The sequence below is a fragment of the Ambystoma mexicanum genome, chromosome 6q, assembly GCF_040938575.1.
Source record: "Ambystoma mexicanum isolate Mex_15411 chromosome 6q, UKY_AmexF1_1, whole genome shotgun sequence".
Taxonomy (NCBI): domain Eukaryota; kingdom Metazoa; phylum Chordata; class Amphibia; order Caudata; family Ambystomatidae; genus Ambystoma; species Ambystoma mexicanum.
The window spans coordinates 737,777,895-737,793,893 of record NC_090937.1 but is presented as its reverse complement, the minus strand read 5'-3'; positions in this window follow the sequence as shown (position 1 = coordinate 737,793,893).

Below are 15,999 nucleotides of genomic sequence, written 5' to 3'. Positions count from 1 at the left end.
ATTAATGTCAAAGTAAGTATAATATGCCATTTCAGGGTCAGCTCGACACAAAGGGTGGATACATATGGGAGATGGGGAGACACACAGACCTGACATTTATATAACGTTGTGATAGGATAAGAGATGCAGAGAAAGATGTAGAGAGTATGAAGTGCTAACATATAGGGGATGAGATAAGAGTCAGGAAAACACAGAAAAATAAGCAGAGCGAACTTGAGAGCGAGGTGATGCATAACCAGACTTGTTAATGAGCCCTACATGGTAAACGGCACCCAAACCGTAACAACCGCACCTGCTACCTATATCAAATGTAACATAGTATGGAGTCAGTGCCTGCAGCGTTAAACAGGAACAATACAATAATATGGTAGAATATTCTGGGTGCAGATTCAGGTGCCAGAGGTAGAAGGCATAGGTGGTGACGAGGTTTCCATATTGTCAGCTTTGAGGGATCTTATGAAGGATTTGAGATCAGCAGGGTCATCGAAGACAGAAATTCTCCCATTATGTGTGACTTTTAAGCAACAGGGATCAAAAGAACCATATCTGATGTTGAGTTGTTTAAGGGCAGAACGATAAGAGAGGAACTCATTCCGTCGCTGTTCAGTCTTTCGAGCAACATCTTGAGAAATATATATCCTGTTACCTTGCCAGTTAAGAGTAGTGTTTTCCGTTGCCTTTGATATAATGAACTGCAGATGTGTGTATTCCAATAATAAGAAAATAAGAGTACGAGGCATGGGATGATGTGAATGAGCAGCTTTTAGGGGCCCCATTCTGTGCGCACATTGAAAATTAAGGATGATGTTTGGTGGAATGTGCAGAAGTGCTGTACGTATTTTCTGCAGGAACCCGATGGCATCTTTACTTTCACAGCATTCAGGGAGGCCTGAAATAGGGAGATTGTTCCTTCTCCCTTGTTTTTCAAGCTCTTCATTATGCCTTTGGAGTTCTTTAACAGTGATTTCGAGTGACAGTACTCTAGGAGAGAAGTCTTCCACCAAGCCTACTCTTTTTTCCACTTTTTCCATTCTGTTTTCGAATGTATCATATCTGTCGTCAGGTTGCTGCAATTTTAGATTGGTAGTTTCAATGAAAGGTTTTAAAGGGGTCAGATGAACTAGATGGAGGAGAAGAGTCACTCTTGGGCCTTTTTAGTGGGGCTGTGGATGAAGCTAGCTGGGAGTCTTTGTTGGAGTGTGCAAGCCTTTCACCACCTTTTCCTGATGCCATAATGTGCACCTGAACAAGCTGTTGTAATATTCAGAGAATATAGAGTTTAGGTCGGTTGAATGTCTGTGGTGGTATTCTGAGTGGTGACAAAAGTAATGTCCCAGTAAAGTTTATAGCTGTGCAAGACTGGGGAGACGTAGGACAGACACATCCATGCGGTAGAATAAGAGAAAATTTAAGAAATCTCACCACGATACAAAGTAGTTGTTGAAGATAGTAAGGAAAAGATTTCCTTTCCACTTTTATTCGTGTCTTCTGTTCTTTGTCCAACAGATGGCGTAGGCGAGAGGCTCAGTTCCAGAGACTCCCGATGTTTCACAGTGAGGCCTGCCATGTCTCTCCTCAGCTGTGTTGTCTCCTCGTTGAGACAGCTGTTGCCGCTGTGTTCAGAAGCTCTGCTACAGCGAGTTTGCCCATAAAGCTCAAATGAGTGGTATCGATCGACACATAATGTGGAGTGGAGCTGCTAGCTATTAATTCAAATTAATAAAGTGTTAAAGGAATGCTTCAGGCATTAATGAAGTAATATAGCAAGCAAGAGGTGCGCGTTCAGGCAGCCATCAGCCTCTGTGCCAAGCCAGGCCCCCCTTGGGGTATATTTTTTAATCTGATTTTTCTTTCCAAAATTCAAATCACAACTGTTATTTTTGTTTTGTTATTTTCACATTTTCAACATTAGGAAAATGTTGCAGCTGCTTACCTTTTCTTCCGCTAAAACTTTGCAACAATCCCTGGGTCTTTTACATTTGTATTATATCTGCTCACTCTATGTTGGGTTGCCAAATAACATATTTTTCACCCCCTTACATTCTATTCAGCAACCTGCTGCTGGGACTCTTATTTGTTTACCTCCTTCCTCTCATATTTCTTGTTTTCTTGCCCATTATCTTGCCTTTCTAAAGTGGTTACGCATTGAACGGTGTTGTCAATTCAACTTTCCCTGTCCAGTATTCAAATGTAGTCATGCATTGGCTCCATCTTCTTTTTTTCCCCTCGCTCTCTCTCTATCACCAGGCTTGTAACCTTTGTTCTGCTTCCAAGTTTCTTCTCTCGATTCCTCATTCTCCTAGTGCTGCTTCTTGCTTTTGTCCCTTTCAACTCCTTGCTCCTAAACTTTGGAATTCACTCCATCTTGATATGCGTTCCGGTCACTCTACCTCTATGTTCAAAATAAGTCTCAAGAGTCATTTACTACAGATTTCCTTTAATTTATTTTGTCATCTGAAGTGGATCTTTGATCCCTACTGTCTGACTGTTATTTATGCATTTATTTTACCATTATCATTGTATTGGGGGCTTTGGATAAAAGCGCTATATAAGCATTGCAAAAATAAATAAATATATTGTTGTGGAATGGAGGAAAAAGGGCTTCCGCCACAACATGCCAGGGCTGATGCCCTCAATGCAACCGCGTACATGACCATTAGAGGATTAAACATGGAGTTTGAGAAGTCCGCTCATTACCACTTAAACACTTATTACCAAATCCTTTCTACTAACTTACTATTGTACAACATCGAGGAACACCATGAGACGTCCTACGCGCATGAACACACTGATCATTTCCAGTTCCCCTATTGTATTCTTCTCCAGCACCCCAGATCCCTAGCCCTGCCACTCTCCCATTACCTATGGCTGTGAGGAGGCACGCACACCTACACAACCTTGTGTGTTGATGGAAGCAGCCAAGGTGTGTCCTTGCAAGACCCACCCTGCAAGTCCAAGTGTAAGGGAGACTTGCAAACGTTTCAAAAATGTGCACATCTTTTCAAATATTACACTAATAAATAATCATGCGGTTTGCCTAATACGATCTCTAGCAGTTTTCAAAATTTTAATTGGGAAAGATAACCACTTGCGGAATGCGGACAAAAGGCACAGCCAACCCCATATCTATCTGCGCACTAAGTCAGCAGCGCTGTTTAGGACATTTTGATTAATGAGACTTTGACTTTTAAAAACAAGACGATATAAGATAAATCAACAATATCACTTTAGGAAACAAGGAAACAAGATTAACCTTTGCATCCACATCTTGCATCAAACTGTTTTTCAATTGGAGTGATATTTATCCGCAGAAATGCTGGTGGTTTTTGCTGCTGACAGAACGGCATCCATCTGTGTCTGGTGCTGTTCATTATAATTCATGTGCAGACGAGGCGCTCTCCCCTGCACACCAATCTGCTCTGCTGCTGCAAGCAGTTTGCAATAAAATCATTTTTAAACTAAGATACTCCCGAACCTATCCTGGAGAGTTTCATTAATTGCTCTCTCGGGCAATATTTCTCACTTATAAAAAGCTCAACGCTGCTTGCAATGTGAGAAATAAAATGTTGGTCTGGTTTTATGATTTTTTCACTATATTTTAAATACCTGAATAGTGTTATGGGAAATACAGCGCAATGCATGTGGTTCCAATTTAAGGTAAAGCCACGTTCAAACATTCCTCTGGATGCTGCAATACATCGTTAACAGGCCTGAACTCGGCCTTTCAGCACGACCTCCGAAACAGATGTTCACATTTGGAAAATGTTTGTCCTCGCTATCATCATAGCAACTGAAAATGCGAACATGATAAAGATTGCAAAGTAAATTGGGATCATCAGAGATTAATGGGAAAAGTAAATATCTTCCAAAAACGTGCTGTTATTTATCCATCATGCTGTTTCCAGGCACATTATAACAAGCATTGGTAAAGCCAATAGTTCTCGCTCTGTAAATGCTGAGGGTAATATTTTTTGCAAAGCTTGCACAGCACAAACCAGACATACTCGCTATCTTTTTTTAAAATGCCAGAGGGTAACCAGTAGCTCTCTAAAGATTAATATCTGGGAATCGGATGGAACAGGAGGAACAAATCGAACAAGGTGTTGGGGTGGGGTTCAATTATAATTATAATCGTTCTTTTATAACACGATTAATACCATAGATTTGTTTCTAAGCACGGGATCACGATTCAAAACTGTGTTGCGCTGCATTGTCTTGCTTCCAACACAAACGCGTTGTCCCTGAGCTATCCCCCCTCACCTCAAATTAAGGGTCAGCAGACCAAACCGGTTTAAGTAAACATATTTTAATGGATTGCATTCTCTCACAGATTCCTCATCAGGTAGATAACCATGCCAGCATCAGCTGCTCAGAAACATTTTCAACAAGGGTCGTAGTACGACTCGACTTAACCGTCAATCCCGCTTGACTTGACCGTACCACTTGTCGACTTTGGATGTGAAGTCGGCCCCCATACATATACCACATCACTGCGCCCCCGGTACCTCAGTACCTTTTTTCTGCATGCTCAGCATGCTTTTCGGAACAAGTCTCATGAGAGAAATTTAAAATTCAACAAAATTGTAATTTATCGTAAAATGAAAATAGAGCCTACTCTCCTTCAATTCAAAGTATTATACGATCCAGGAAGTGGAGAAAAACATTGCACATTGTCCTTATGGGCTGCCGAGTCAATAAAATACTCAAAGACCTAAATGTTGATATTCACACTTTGCAGACCAATCCCAATCTGGTCCCAAAAAAATGATGGTAACAGGACTGGTGCATGACAGAACTTGAGCGGCGGAAACACAGGATAATGCAGAATGTTCCAAGTGAAGCAAAAGCCTTTAATGTCACCCAAGGTTATCTTGTTAAATTTCCAGATCGATATCACAGATCTGTGTATATGAAATTTCGAATTAAATTTTTTGACACAAATGAGAGACTAGACACATGGTCTAAGGCTGGTGTTGTTAAGTCCGTCTGCAGGCTGTGTAAACAACAAGGAGAAACACTAAAACATCTGACTCTCTTCTGCACGGCCCTTTGCGGAGACAGAACAAAGCATTTGGGAGGATTTTTTGCACTGAGACAATCACACAAGACTGGTGGTAAGTCATGTTCGATGAATCTGATAGAAGGTTAACAATTGCTTTAACTTTCTTTTTCGAGGTTATGATAAAAAGAATAGCTGAAGTGAAGATTACTCCAAAGGAATTGTAAAGATACATATAACAGTTCCTTTTTGGTCCTTCTTCTTGGATGTTTGGCTTGGACATTGATTTAAGATTCTTCTTTTGTTGTTGGCCTTAATGTTAGTTTTAATTATGATTAAATATGAGAGTTTATTCTATGAATGAGGAGGGTAATAACGTGAAATTCTTTTATGTGTTCTTATTTGATTTTTGTTTTTTTTAAAGGTTTGTAATAAACCATATACAAATAATTTTTACATTTTTTTTTTAAAAAATGGTCATTAGTGACTTCTTTTTGTCAATATGTCCGCTCCTAAGGCATCTGAGTTCAGGTCGTTGTCGGGGTGATTATCCCGGGGTCTGCTGAGCCGTCCACGGACCTCTGGGCTGGGAGGCCCCAACTCCTCCCATGCTTCCCTGAATGAGTATGAGACACACACAAGGAGCAAGGTGGTTCTGCTGTTTATTATAACAACGGCAGGGATGGGTCTTGGATCGTACGCGTCCGTCCAGACTCTCAATCTTAGTGGGGCTCGCAGGCCCTTTTTACAGCAGTATGACGCGCTACTTGCGTCACCTGGGAAAGTTAGCAAAAAACCTATTGCCACTTCGGATTGGTTCCCCGAGTGGCAGGGTTAGTATAGGATACATATAGAGAAGGATATTAGTGGTTAAGGATGAGTCAGGTGGTATACTTGGGCTGTCCCTACTATTAGATACTTCAAAATCGTTACAAGAAGACCCCTGATGATTGGCTAATGTTAGTGGCGTCAGTGTTGAGTCCCCCCGTGTTCTGATTGGTCCTCTTGCAAGCCCCCAAGCCTGGGACCATCGCCGTTCCCAGCTCGTGGTGTACCTGTCACTAGCAACAATGTGAAACTATGTGTTTGTGCAGACAACGTACGGGTCTGCTCATAGACTTGTGAGCAGGTCATTCCCATCGCCGTAGGTGTCCATCTTGCCACTTCGCTGTTTCAACCTGTGTCCCAGACGTGGGACCCAGGCGACTTCTGTCTCGTGGGTCTAGCACCTTGTCAGATCGGCTTGGTCACGTGTGGAGAGACCGTAGCTGGAGCAGAATTCTGCACATTAGATGTGTATTTTGTTTCTGTGGGCTTGGCTTTTTTTACAGGTGTAACCTTGGCACCAGGCTGGTAGCATACGAGTTGCAACATCGTGACCTTGGCTATGAGCTCTGGCTGGAGCTCGTTCTGCATGATCAGCACTTGTATTCTTGCTCTGAGAGAGATTTCATGATGAGGCTCTTGCTTGTGGCCTACTCGGGCCTAGTTCATGGGTGGTGATGCATAATCCATTATACGGAGGTCGCGGTTTGACATGGCGCCACAAGCAATGTTAGGTCTACATGATGGCGTCACCACAGGGCGACTGGTGGGAGAAGCGTCAGCAAGCGTATACATGAGTTCTTCAAGCGTCTTGCGTTTCTGCATTACTATAATAGTCCTATGTGAAAAATAACAACGATGCACGTCAGTGGGTGTGGCAGTCACCTACGTCATAGTACTGAATATGTTCTTCGTGTAGGTTGGTGTGTGAGTGACCAGTGTGCATGGTGGCACGTGTGTTCTTGGCAGTTGGCTAGGTCATTGTGGCATCTCTAACGATGTGGGTGGCTGTTGTCTTAGTCGAGTTCATCCATGCCGCAGGTGTTAGATTGAGTCGGACAGGCTGGTGGGCATATCCTTATATTCCTGAACCAGGGTATTTTGTCATTTGGTAGATAGACAAACTTGTCCCGTGGGGGGTGCCTGGGCCGCGATCCTCTAGGCCATGGTCATGATGAGATTGGGGGGAGCTTGTTCTCCCGTTCTCCCACTTCAGTCCCCCCTCTGGTTGACTTGTCGACCACAAATATATCCTTTTCTTTATCTCCTCTTACTCTCCATACTTTAGTTATTACAGCCAAGTGTCCATAGTGGTTGACATGATCTTCGAACGACCAGTACATATAGACACAGCTGCCTCCTGGTTTGCAGTATACCCATCTTCCAACATAGCTCCTCGGGTTTCTTGGGTTCTCCAATTTTACAGATGGCAGATCCAAGTGGTTGGTGATGATCTGTTTACGCAGTCTCTCTCTTTCCTGTATTATCACCTTGATGTGCTGGTCATCATCATTTGGCATCAAGGGGTGCATGCCAACCATTTCTATCATTTCGTCTGTAGTGCGTGCTTTCCTGGCTTTCCAGAACCTTATTACAATCAACACTGCTGCAGCTAATATTATGCATCCAACTATGACCTTCAGTCCATCTGACAGCCATGATGGCATCCATGACCATAAAAATGAAAACCAACAAGTATCCTTCTTCACCCCTTTGCTTTCTTCCATCATTTTGGAGTGCATCTGGGCCAGTTGTGATACTGCTTCAGTAAGTGTCCCATTATCTGCATCGTTAGCTGGGGTAATGTGCAGCATGATTGTCCAATTTTCACAAAAACTCCTCCTTCCATAGCTGGGAGAAGATCCAGTACTTATCTGTTTTGTAGTGCTACCATTCTTACCGCTCACAGCTCTTCTTTTATGGCGTTGAATCTGTTTACGGTTGAATTAATCGTCATCATCAGTTCCCACTGGGTGATCTGAAGCCATTTTGCGTTTGCATATGCTTGTAGTCCTGGGTGTATTATTGACGAGAAGAACATTGCAGCCCTGATGAATAATCTGTGTTCTGGTGGGATGGAGGTGAGTGCTGTTTCCGATCTTCCCCACAGGTAGTTTCCTGTCAGGGGTTCTCCTTGTCTTTTCATTCTTGGTAGGATGTTGTTGTTGTTGTCTCCTTCTTGTGATTGTAAAGACCTTTTCCTCCTCTTGTTCCCTTCATCCATCTTGGGGAAATTGGCCATGTTAACATGTTTTTGGGGCACTACTAGTGATGGTACATTGATGTGTACCATGGTGCATATTCCATTCCACAATGGAGGCAAGGTGTGGCATACCTTATCTCTGCAGGCCCAATAGTGGTCCATTATTACTGCCGTTCCAGCACCCCCCTCTGGTAGTTCTAATACGTTTCCGCAGTTGGTGTTGTGTCCCACATCCACATCTCCTTTGTGTTGGTAGCATAGCTTGGGTGCGGTCAGCGGTAGTATGCTTATTGGGTCTTCATCCTTCTCCATCCATGTCAGCATGGGTACATATTTACCCCATGTCGTCCAGCATCTGCCGTGTTCCTGTATGGTGGTAATATTTTCTCTTGTTATCATGTTGCTCCCAACCACTCCTATTTCCCATTCATTGTTCATGTATATCTTCCCGGTTATTGTTATCAGTGGCCTCTCCCAACATCCCTGCACACCAGGAACTTCAGTGGCGTACCAATCACATGACAGGTATTCTAGTGTTACTTTCTACGTTTCTCCTTTATCGGGGCCACTCGTCATGTATCTGAATGCTTCAGCGTGTAAGCTGCTTTTATGGTAGCTCAAGTATGACTTGAGGAAGTTGTTTTCGTATGGGTATGTGTCCCTTGTTTCCCACTGCATTCTCACCACCATTCCTTGGAATCGTCCCCTCGTTTGGAATAGTGCTAGATATATTATACATTGCGCTGTCTTTTCCTGTATTTCCGTGGCGACGAATGTTCTTGATGCGCTCATGGCGTATGGGATCAATGAGCACACATAGCAGCTATCCTCCGTTGTCTGCTTACCAATTTGGGTCATGTGCTGGTACCACATGTTGTTTGAGACGTGTGCTGAATCTGTTATGTAATTATCGATACCTTTATTGTCAGTATATGTGCTGCGTTTAACTCTACCTCCCTTACCCTTAGGGTTGCTCGTACCACCTGATATCATACCTGTTGCAGCCGTGGGAGGGGGCATGTTAGTTCTGGGTGCAGCCACAAAATTGATAGCATAGCTTTTCTGCCATACAGATGCAGCCAACAGACCAGTGATTACCAACACCCCTATCAGTTTTATTACAAGAGCTAGTCTCACCGGCATTTTGTTCTTACCTTGCTGCAGTCCGGCAGCTTATTCTTGCGACGTTAAAGGTGCCCGCCTGAAAATCCTTAATGTGTCTGGTTATTATTGTTAGTATTTGTTAATTAAGCTCTGCCTATCAAGTAATCGTTCAGTGCCCAGGCGAAGAGCTGTTCCCACGCTAATCTTAGTGACCTAACTCTTAGAGCCGGTAAGTGCTCGTGAAGATGGGGAAATGATTGTTCTATGGCTAAAACAAATGCTGTGTAATATACGCGTACCCTTCTTCTTTTTAGGTGCTTTGGCCTTCTTATATGATATACAAATTGGTGTGATAGGGCCTCAGGGGTGTTATCATCTGCGGGCAGCCTCTACTCCTGGGCAGAGCACACTGTTAGTTACTTTTACTTTCTAGACAATACAATTATATGCGGTACCTGCATGTGCAAGAGAAAAATAGAGAAAACCATACAAGTGTTTTATGTGTGTGTGTGTAACATCCAAGTTTGTTATACAATGTCCTTCAATCGGTGGTGGCCTTGGAGGGGGGGTGGATTGGGCAGAGGTTTGTTTACTTTGTGATCTCGTGACCATGGGGTGGGCTATGGGCAAGTGTCCAACGTCTATGGCAGTGGTTGTGGCTGCGGAGTGGTCAAGTGTAGTGACACAATTGTCCTCAGCGGTGGTTGCTGTATCCTTCCCTGTAGCCAACGTTGTTGATGATGTTGGTCTTGCAATGGCCCTGTCGTCGACGCTAGGGCGGGTCTGATGTTTGTAGGGCTTTACGTCGTGTAGGTGATTCCAGGCGCGCTTATCGTGCAGTTTCACTGCTCTGGGAGCCACTTCCTCTACCAAGTGGGGCCGGTAAAGCGTGGGCTGTTCCACTTTCTATTGAAGTTGCGGAGAAGCACAGCACATGATCGCCCTCCGCAATAGTGCTTAGTCCTTCCTTTTCTTGTTCCTTGTTGGTGTCTTCTTGTTGAGAACTCTTCGACCCGCAACTCGTGCGCTCGAGCTGTTGAGATACAAAGGCAACACAAGTAATCAAGGAAGACACATATTGATAAATTTTGTCACCAAGAACAGTTGCAGTGTTTTCATGGTCAGTAAATGCTCTTGATGTTGGCGTTAAAGGAAGGTGCATTTGACGTCCTGTCACCACCTCGTGGGGAGTGAGGTGGTGATCAGACCCTGGCCTGTTCCTCAGCTCAAAAAGAGCCAGCGGAAGGCAGTACAACCAGCTCTTTTTAGTTGTCTGCTGAATTTTTTGCGATCTCCTCTTTCAATAGGCCATTCAGGCGTTCACAAATACTGTTGGCCTGCGGATGGTATGCACATGCAAATGTATGTTTAATACCCAGCAAAGATGTGTTGTGTTGAAACATTTCATTAGCAAAGTGTGGGCCGTTGTCCGACCGCAGCACTTCGCAAAAACCCCACCTGGGGAAGACCTCTCTCACTAGAAATTTAGCTGCTCTAAACGCATCCGTGTGTGAGCAGGGTCCGGCCTCGATCCACCTGGAGAATGGACATATCACTATAATCATATACCTGTGTCCTTGACATACATTGATCATATCAACATAGTCAATATGAAGGTGTAGGAAGGGTCCTTCGGGCCGGGGTATAGTACCTTTAATCACTTGCAGCGTGTGACCGGCCGTAAACTGTTGGCATGTGAGGCAGTTGCTGATGAAATTAGTGACATGAGAATTTAACTCGGGGCAGAACCAAGCCTCCCTAATTCGTGCTGCAATCACTTCCTTTCCTGTATGTGCTGGCTGATGAAGCTGGGCCAGGGCGGTGTTCAACAGTGCCAATGGAATGACCACTTTTCCAGTATTATTTTGACGCCACAGCGCGTCTGTTGGGGACCCCATACATCCTCTTTTTACCCACAGTTCCTTTTCTGCCATCGGTGTGGCTGCCTGTAATTCCATTATCTGTGTTGCAGGGAGATGAGTGTACCCTTCCTTCATCACCATCTGTCTTACCATTGCCCTCCCCCTCCCTCTCTCTGATTCTGGGGGGGTCCATAATTCACCAGAATATGCAGCATGCTTGGCATGTGCGTCTGCTGTTTCATTTCCTTTCGAGATATAGTCATCTCCATTAGTGTGTGCTGGGCATTTAACCAAAGCTATCTCTTGGGGTCATTAATTACTTCAATCAATTCTACTAGCAAGAGGGCATGTTGCACTGGGGTGCCATCAGCTCTTCTAAACCCCCTTCTCTGCCATTTTATCATCCCAGAGCGCACTGTTGATGTGACATATGCGCTGTCAGAATATATAGTAACTCTTTTGTCAACACTTTCCTTTAGTGCCAAAATCAGCGCAACCAATTCCGCTGCCAGAGCCGAATAATGCTGCGGTAATTGCACGCATTTTACTGGGACATACATCAAATCTTCTTTCATTTTTACTACTGCTGCCCCAGTTCTCCTTATCCCATCGCTTTGGTCAATTGTTGACGAACCATCTATGTACAGAATCTCCCCCCCTTTAAGGGCATCCTCCTCCACTTTCCTTGTGCTGGAGTACAATAGTCTGTGTGCAATCGTGAGCATAATCACCTTCCTCAACAACTTCCGCTATGAATCTGGCTGGGTTTACAGTACTGCATCTGACAATTGTCAATTCGGGTCTAGATAAGATGAGCTCATAACCTGACGCCCTCTGTGTGGTCAGTGTGGACTTAGGTTTGTTCAAAATTGCAAACAGCGCATGCTCCACAAATAATGTGGTGGGGCACCCCATTGTTATCGATGATGATTTCTCCACCGCAAATGCAGCTGCGGCGAGACCCTGTTCACAAGGGAAATGTCCTAGCATAACAGGGTCCAAGTGACTGCTGTAGAATGCTATTGGCTTGTGTCCCATGCTAGTTTTCTAAGTCAATACTTCTTTCATTAGTGCTGAGTCGCAATGTGAAAAGATGAAAAATTGATGTTTGTAATTTGGAGTGGCTAGAATGGGAGCTGTGGATATGGCGTGTTTCAACTCATCAAACGCCTCCTTCATTTCTCTTGTCCACCCCAATTTCTTGTCCCCTTTTTGTGCCTCTCTCAATGCCTCGAGCAGGGGTCCTATGTATGAGCTGTAGTCGAAAACCCATGCTCTACAGTAGTTGCATAGGCCCAGGACCTGCTGCAGTTCCCTCACAGTTTGTGGTTGTGGCGTGTTGGATATGGCTTGTGCTCTTTGTGGTGCAATGTTTCTTCCATGCTGGGATATTAGTTGACCAATGTATAGTACCTGTTCCTGACAGTACTGTAACTTTTCCTTGTCTACCTTGTACCCCTTTTCAGCCAACACTGTCAGCATTTTTACTGAGTCTTCCCTGCACCTCTCCTCAGTTGTGCTGCTAATTATTATATCATAATGCAGCACTCTACTTTCCATTTCAATTTTTCCCAAATCCATCTGTATTACTCTGTTGAAAATTGAGGGTGACTCGCAGTACCCTTGTGGTAACCTTGTGTGTTTCCATTTTGTATTCCTGTATGTGAAGCTTGTCAAATCTTGTGAATCTGGGTGCAGAGGTATTGAATAAAAGGCATTTTGAGGCATTTTTGAGGTCAATCACAGTGAACCGTGATGCGTCTGCTGGTATTCCACATAGTATCCTGGCTGGGTTTGCTGCTACAATGTAATTCAGGGGCCTAAGGTCCTGGATAAAATGCCAAGACCCTCCTTTAGCCTTGCGCACTGGGTACGGAGCCGTGTTACATGCTGACTCTGATGGTACCAATATGCCATTATTTATCAGGGCTATTATGGTTTTGTATATGCCCTCATCTGCCTCTTTTGATAGTGGGTATTGCTTCACTCTAGGTAGTATTGTGCCCTTTTTCAACTTTATTTTTACTCCTCCAAAACTCTTTATGCAGCCCACGTCATAGGGACTGGTGGTCCACAGTGATGCTGGAACCCTAGCCATGTCTTCCTCGTAAAATGGTACTGGGGTAGATGCAGGTGCCTCGAGTGCCATAGCCATTTTCAGTGCTACTTGCTTGTATGTTACTCTGAACCAGATGTCAACACTAATCAGAAATACCATCTCTCCTTCTCCCTTGTTTTCTGAAAAGAGCTCTTCATCAGACACCTGTGTGAGCCTGCATCCCTTAGCCAGGGCTATCGCTGCTCTCCATGCTCTCCTTTCCCTGTCTTGGGCATGTACTGCGATGTAATCTGCAGTCGCTATAATGCTCTCGATGCTCACCGAAATCACCTTCCCCTCTGGTTCACTAGCTGGTGTCTCAGGCCTGAACAAATATGCTACTGGCCTCCTCCAAATATTTCCTTCTATTCCTGGCATCCATGCAAATGCCATGTCTGTTCCATATTGGAACAGCTCGCCATCCACAGGCTCAGCTCGAGCTACTGTCTGGCCACAGTAAGCTTGCAGTATTTGTCGTGCAGTAAGCATGTTTATTCCTGGTGTGGAGCAAATTATGCCATTCTCCGTGAATGAGATTGTCATATTTAACCTGCTCATTATGTCCCTTCCAAGTATGTTCACTGGCGACTCCCTTGAATACAGGTGTGGGACAGACATGTCATAATCTCCTATAGATAAGGAGATGTTATCAGTAACCAACCAACCCTCTAGCCCCAGAGCATCCTTGGGTGTGCATGGCCTCGCCTGACATTTTAAATCTACCCTCCCTTATGCAAGACCTGGTTACCCCAGTGTCAACAAGGAAGGAGAATTTTTTGTCACCTATCGCTACCTCAATGCGTGGTTCCTCCGCACTATTAGGTGTTATCGACAGGATGGGACACACCAAGGACGTCTGTGGGCTGTCCTATTGTGGGTAGAGTGACTGACCGCTTCCTGTGTAAGGGTCGTGTCCAAAGATAGTCACCCTCCCTAACTGTGTTTGTTGTAGCGGTGTATCGATGGGGGTCAATTTATGGTCCTGTATTTCCGTGAGCTGTTGTACTAGTTGCACTTGGTGTTGTTGTGTTATTGCCACCTGCTGCTGCGGTGGTGAGTATGTCTGCAACTGTTGTTGTGGTGATACTTGCTGCTGGGTGTTGCTCTGTTGTGTTCCCTGCAGTTGCTGGTAACCCTGCTGCTCCCTCATAGGTCCTTGTGGTCCCTGTTCCCCCCAGGCTGGTGGGGTGGGACTCATTCTACACTTGCGTGACATGGGTCCCAACATTCCACAAACCCAACATACAGGTGGTTCCCTGGCCTGCCATGGGAAACTCCCTGCATTGTCTTGGTACCCTTGTTGCACATTATGGTAGTAACTCCGAAATCCTCCCCCTTGCTGTTGTGCAGGTTGGCCATATCCCCTCCCTCTCATCAATCCGTCCGTTCCCCTGGTGTTGTTATAATATCCATTTCCCGGTAGCATGTACCCTCCTCCTGTGGGAGCCGTGCATGGTGGGGGTGGTGGCATCTGTTGTGTTATAAGTTGTGGTGGTTGTGGTGATGGTGCTATTTGTAGCTGTATGGGATCTTGTGCAGCCACTACTTGCGTGGGGTTTGGTGTCATTGTTGTCGGTGTAGTTATTAGTGCTCCTTCCATGGTGTACTTAGTTAGTTTTTTCTGCACTAATTTTGCCTCTTCTGCTTTCCTATCTTCTTCCTTTGTTTCATCTGTTCTTGCCACATCCTACAGTGGTGTACTATTGTTAGTTGTGTTTCCGGCCAGGCCTTAGCTTCCATTCGCGCTATCTTCTTCAGTTGTCTTTGTACTGCCTCCGGAAGCCCTTGTACTAGAATGTGGTAAAGAATTGCCGGTGTCTTGTCCCATTGCTCTCTAGTTTCCAAGCTCCACTTCTCCTGAATCACCTGGACATAATTAACAGGATCTTCATTCTCACGCATCTTGCGTGACGTAATTGCTCCTATATCTGATGTATCTGGGTACTGCACCCTCAGGGCTTGCCATAATGCATGTCTGCAGTACGCAAATGGCGCCCCGTCATGTGATGTGTTTGCTATTGTAACTCCGGGAATCCTGCCCTCTTCCAAATGTCATCTGCTGCGTCCCCCAATATCAATATTAATAGACCCTTCAAGTCTCCCACTGCAAGTTTCTGTCCTGCGGTGTGTTTTTCCATCTCATATATCCATTTCCCCGCTCCTCCGCTTAGTGATGGGAGCCTGCACTTTATGTTCTCCTTATCAGCATGCTTCCAAGGGACGTATTGTGGTCTAACCCCTCCCCTCACTAATAGTGGCATTAAATTGTACCCCATCTGTCCCCCCCAGTTGTCACGGGGTGGAATCTGTGTACTCCTCCTCTTCCTCTGTGTCAAGTAAATCTGCTGCCATATCTATATTACCGCTGCTTGTCGTATCTTCTCCTTCATTTCTCCCCCTTCTCCTATTGCTCTCTTGGTTTACTGCAGGTGTGCGTGGCCGTTCTTCCTACCTGCGTCCTGGGAGGTCTCTGAGCCTGCTGACATATGGGGTGTGTTCAGGTGCGGGTGTGGGTGGGCGTGTTGGGCGTAATGATGTGGGTGTAACTGCATGTGTTGGTCCTCCTGCCACTTCTCTTACCTGCTCCTCACTTCCTTTCACTTCTTCCTTCTTCTTACATGCCCATGGTGATTCCCCGTTAGTGCGTGTGATGTACAATGAATCTAAGCTCTCCCTACCACCGCTTCTTCCTTCTCCCCCCACTCCCTCTTCTTCTTCGCTGCAAAATTCATCCAGGAGCAACAACCCCCAATCAGTCCTTTTCCCCCTAATTGTCACCGTTTTTAAGTCTAATAAATCTGTTCCTTCCTGTTCTCCTGTACCAGTTACTCCCCTTTGCACTGATGTTGTAGCTACTTCTGCATCCCTACGCACATATGTTCTTACCCCACTTCCCCTTTCCTCTCTC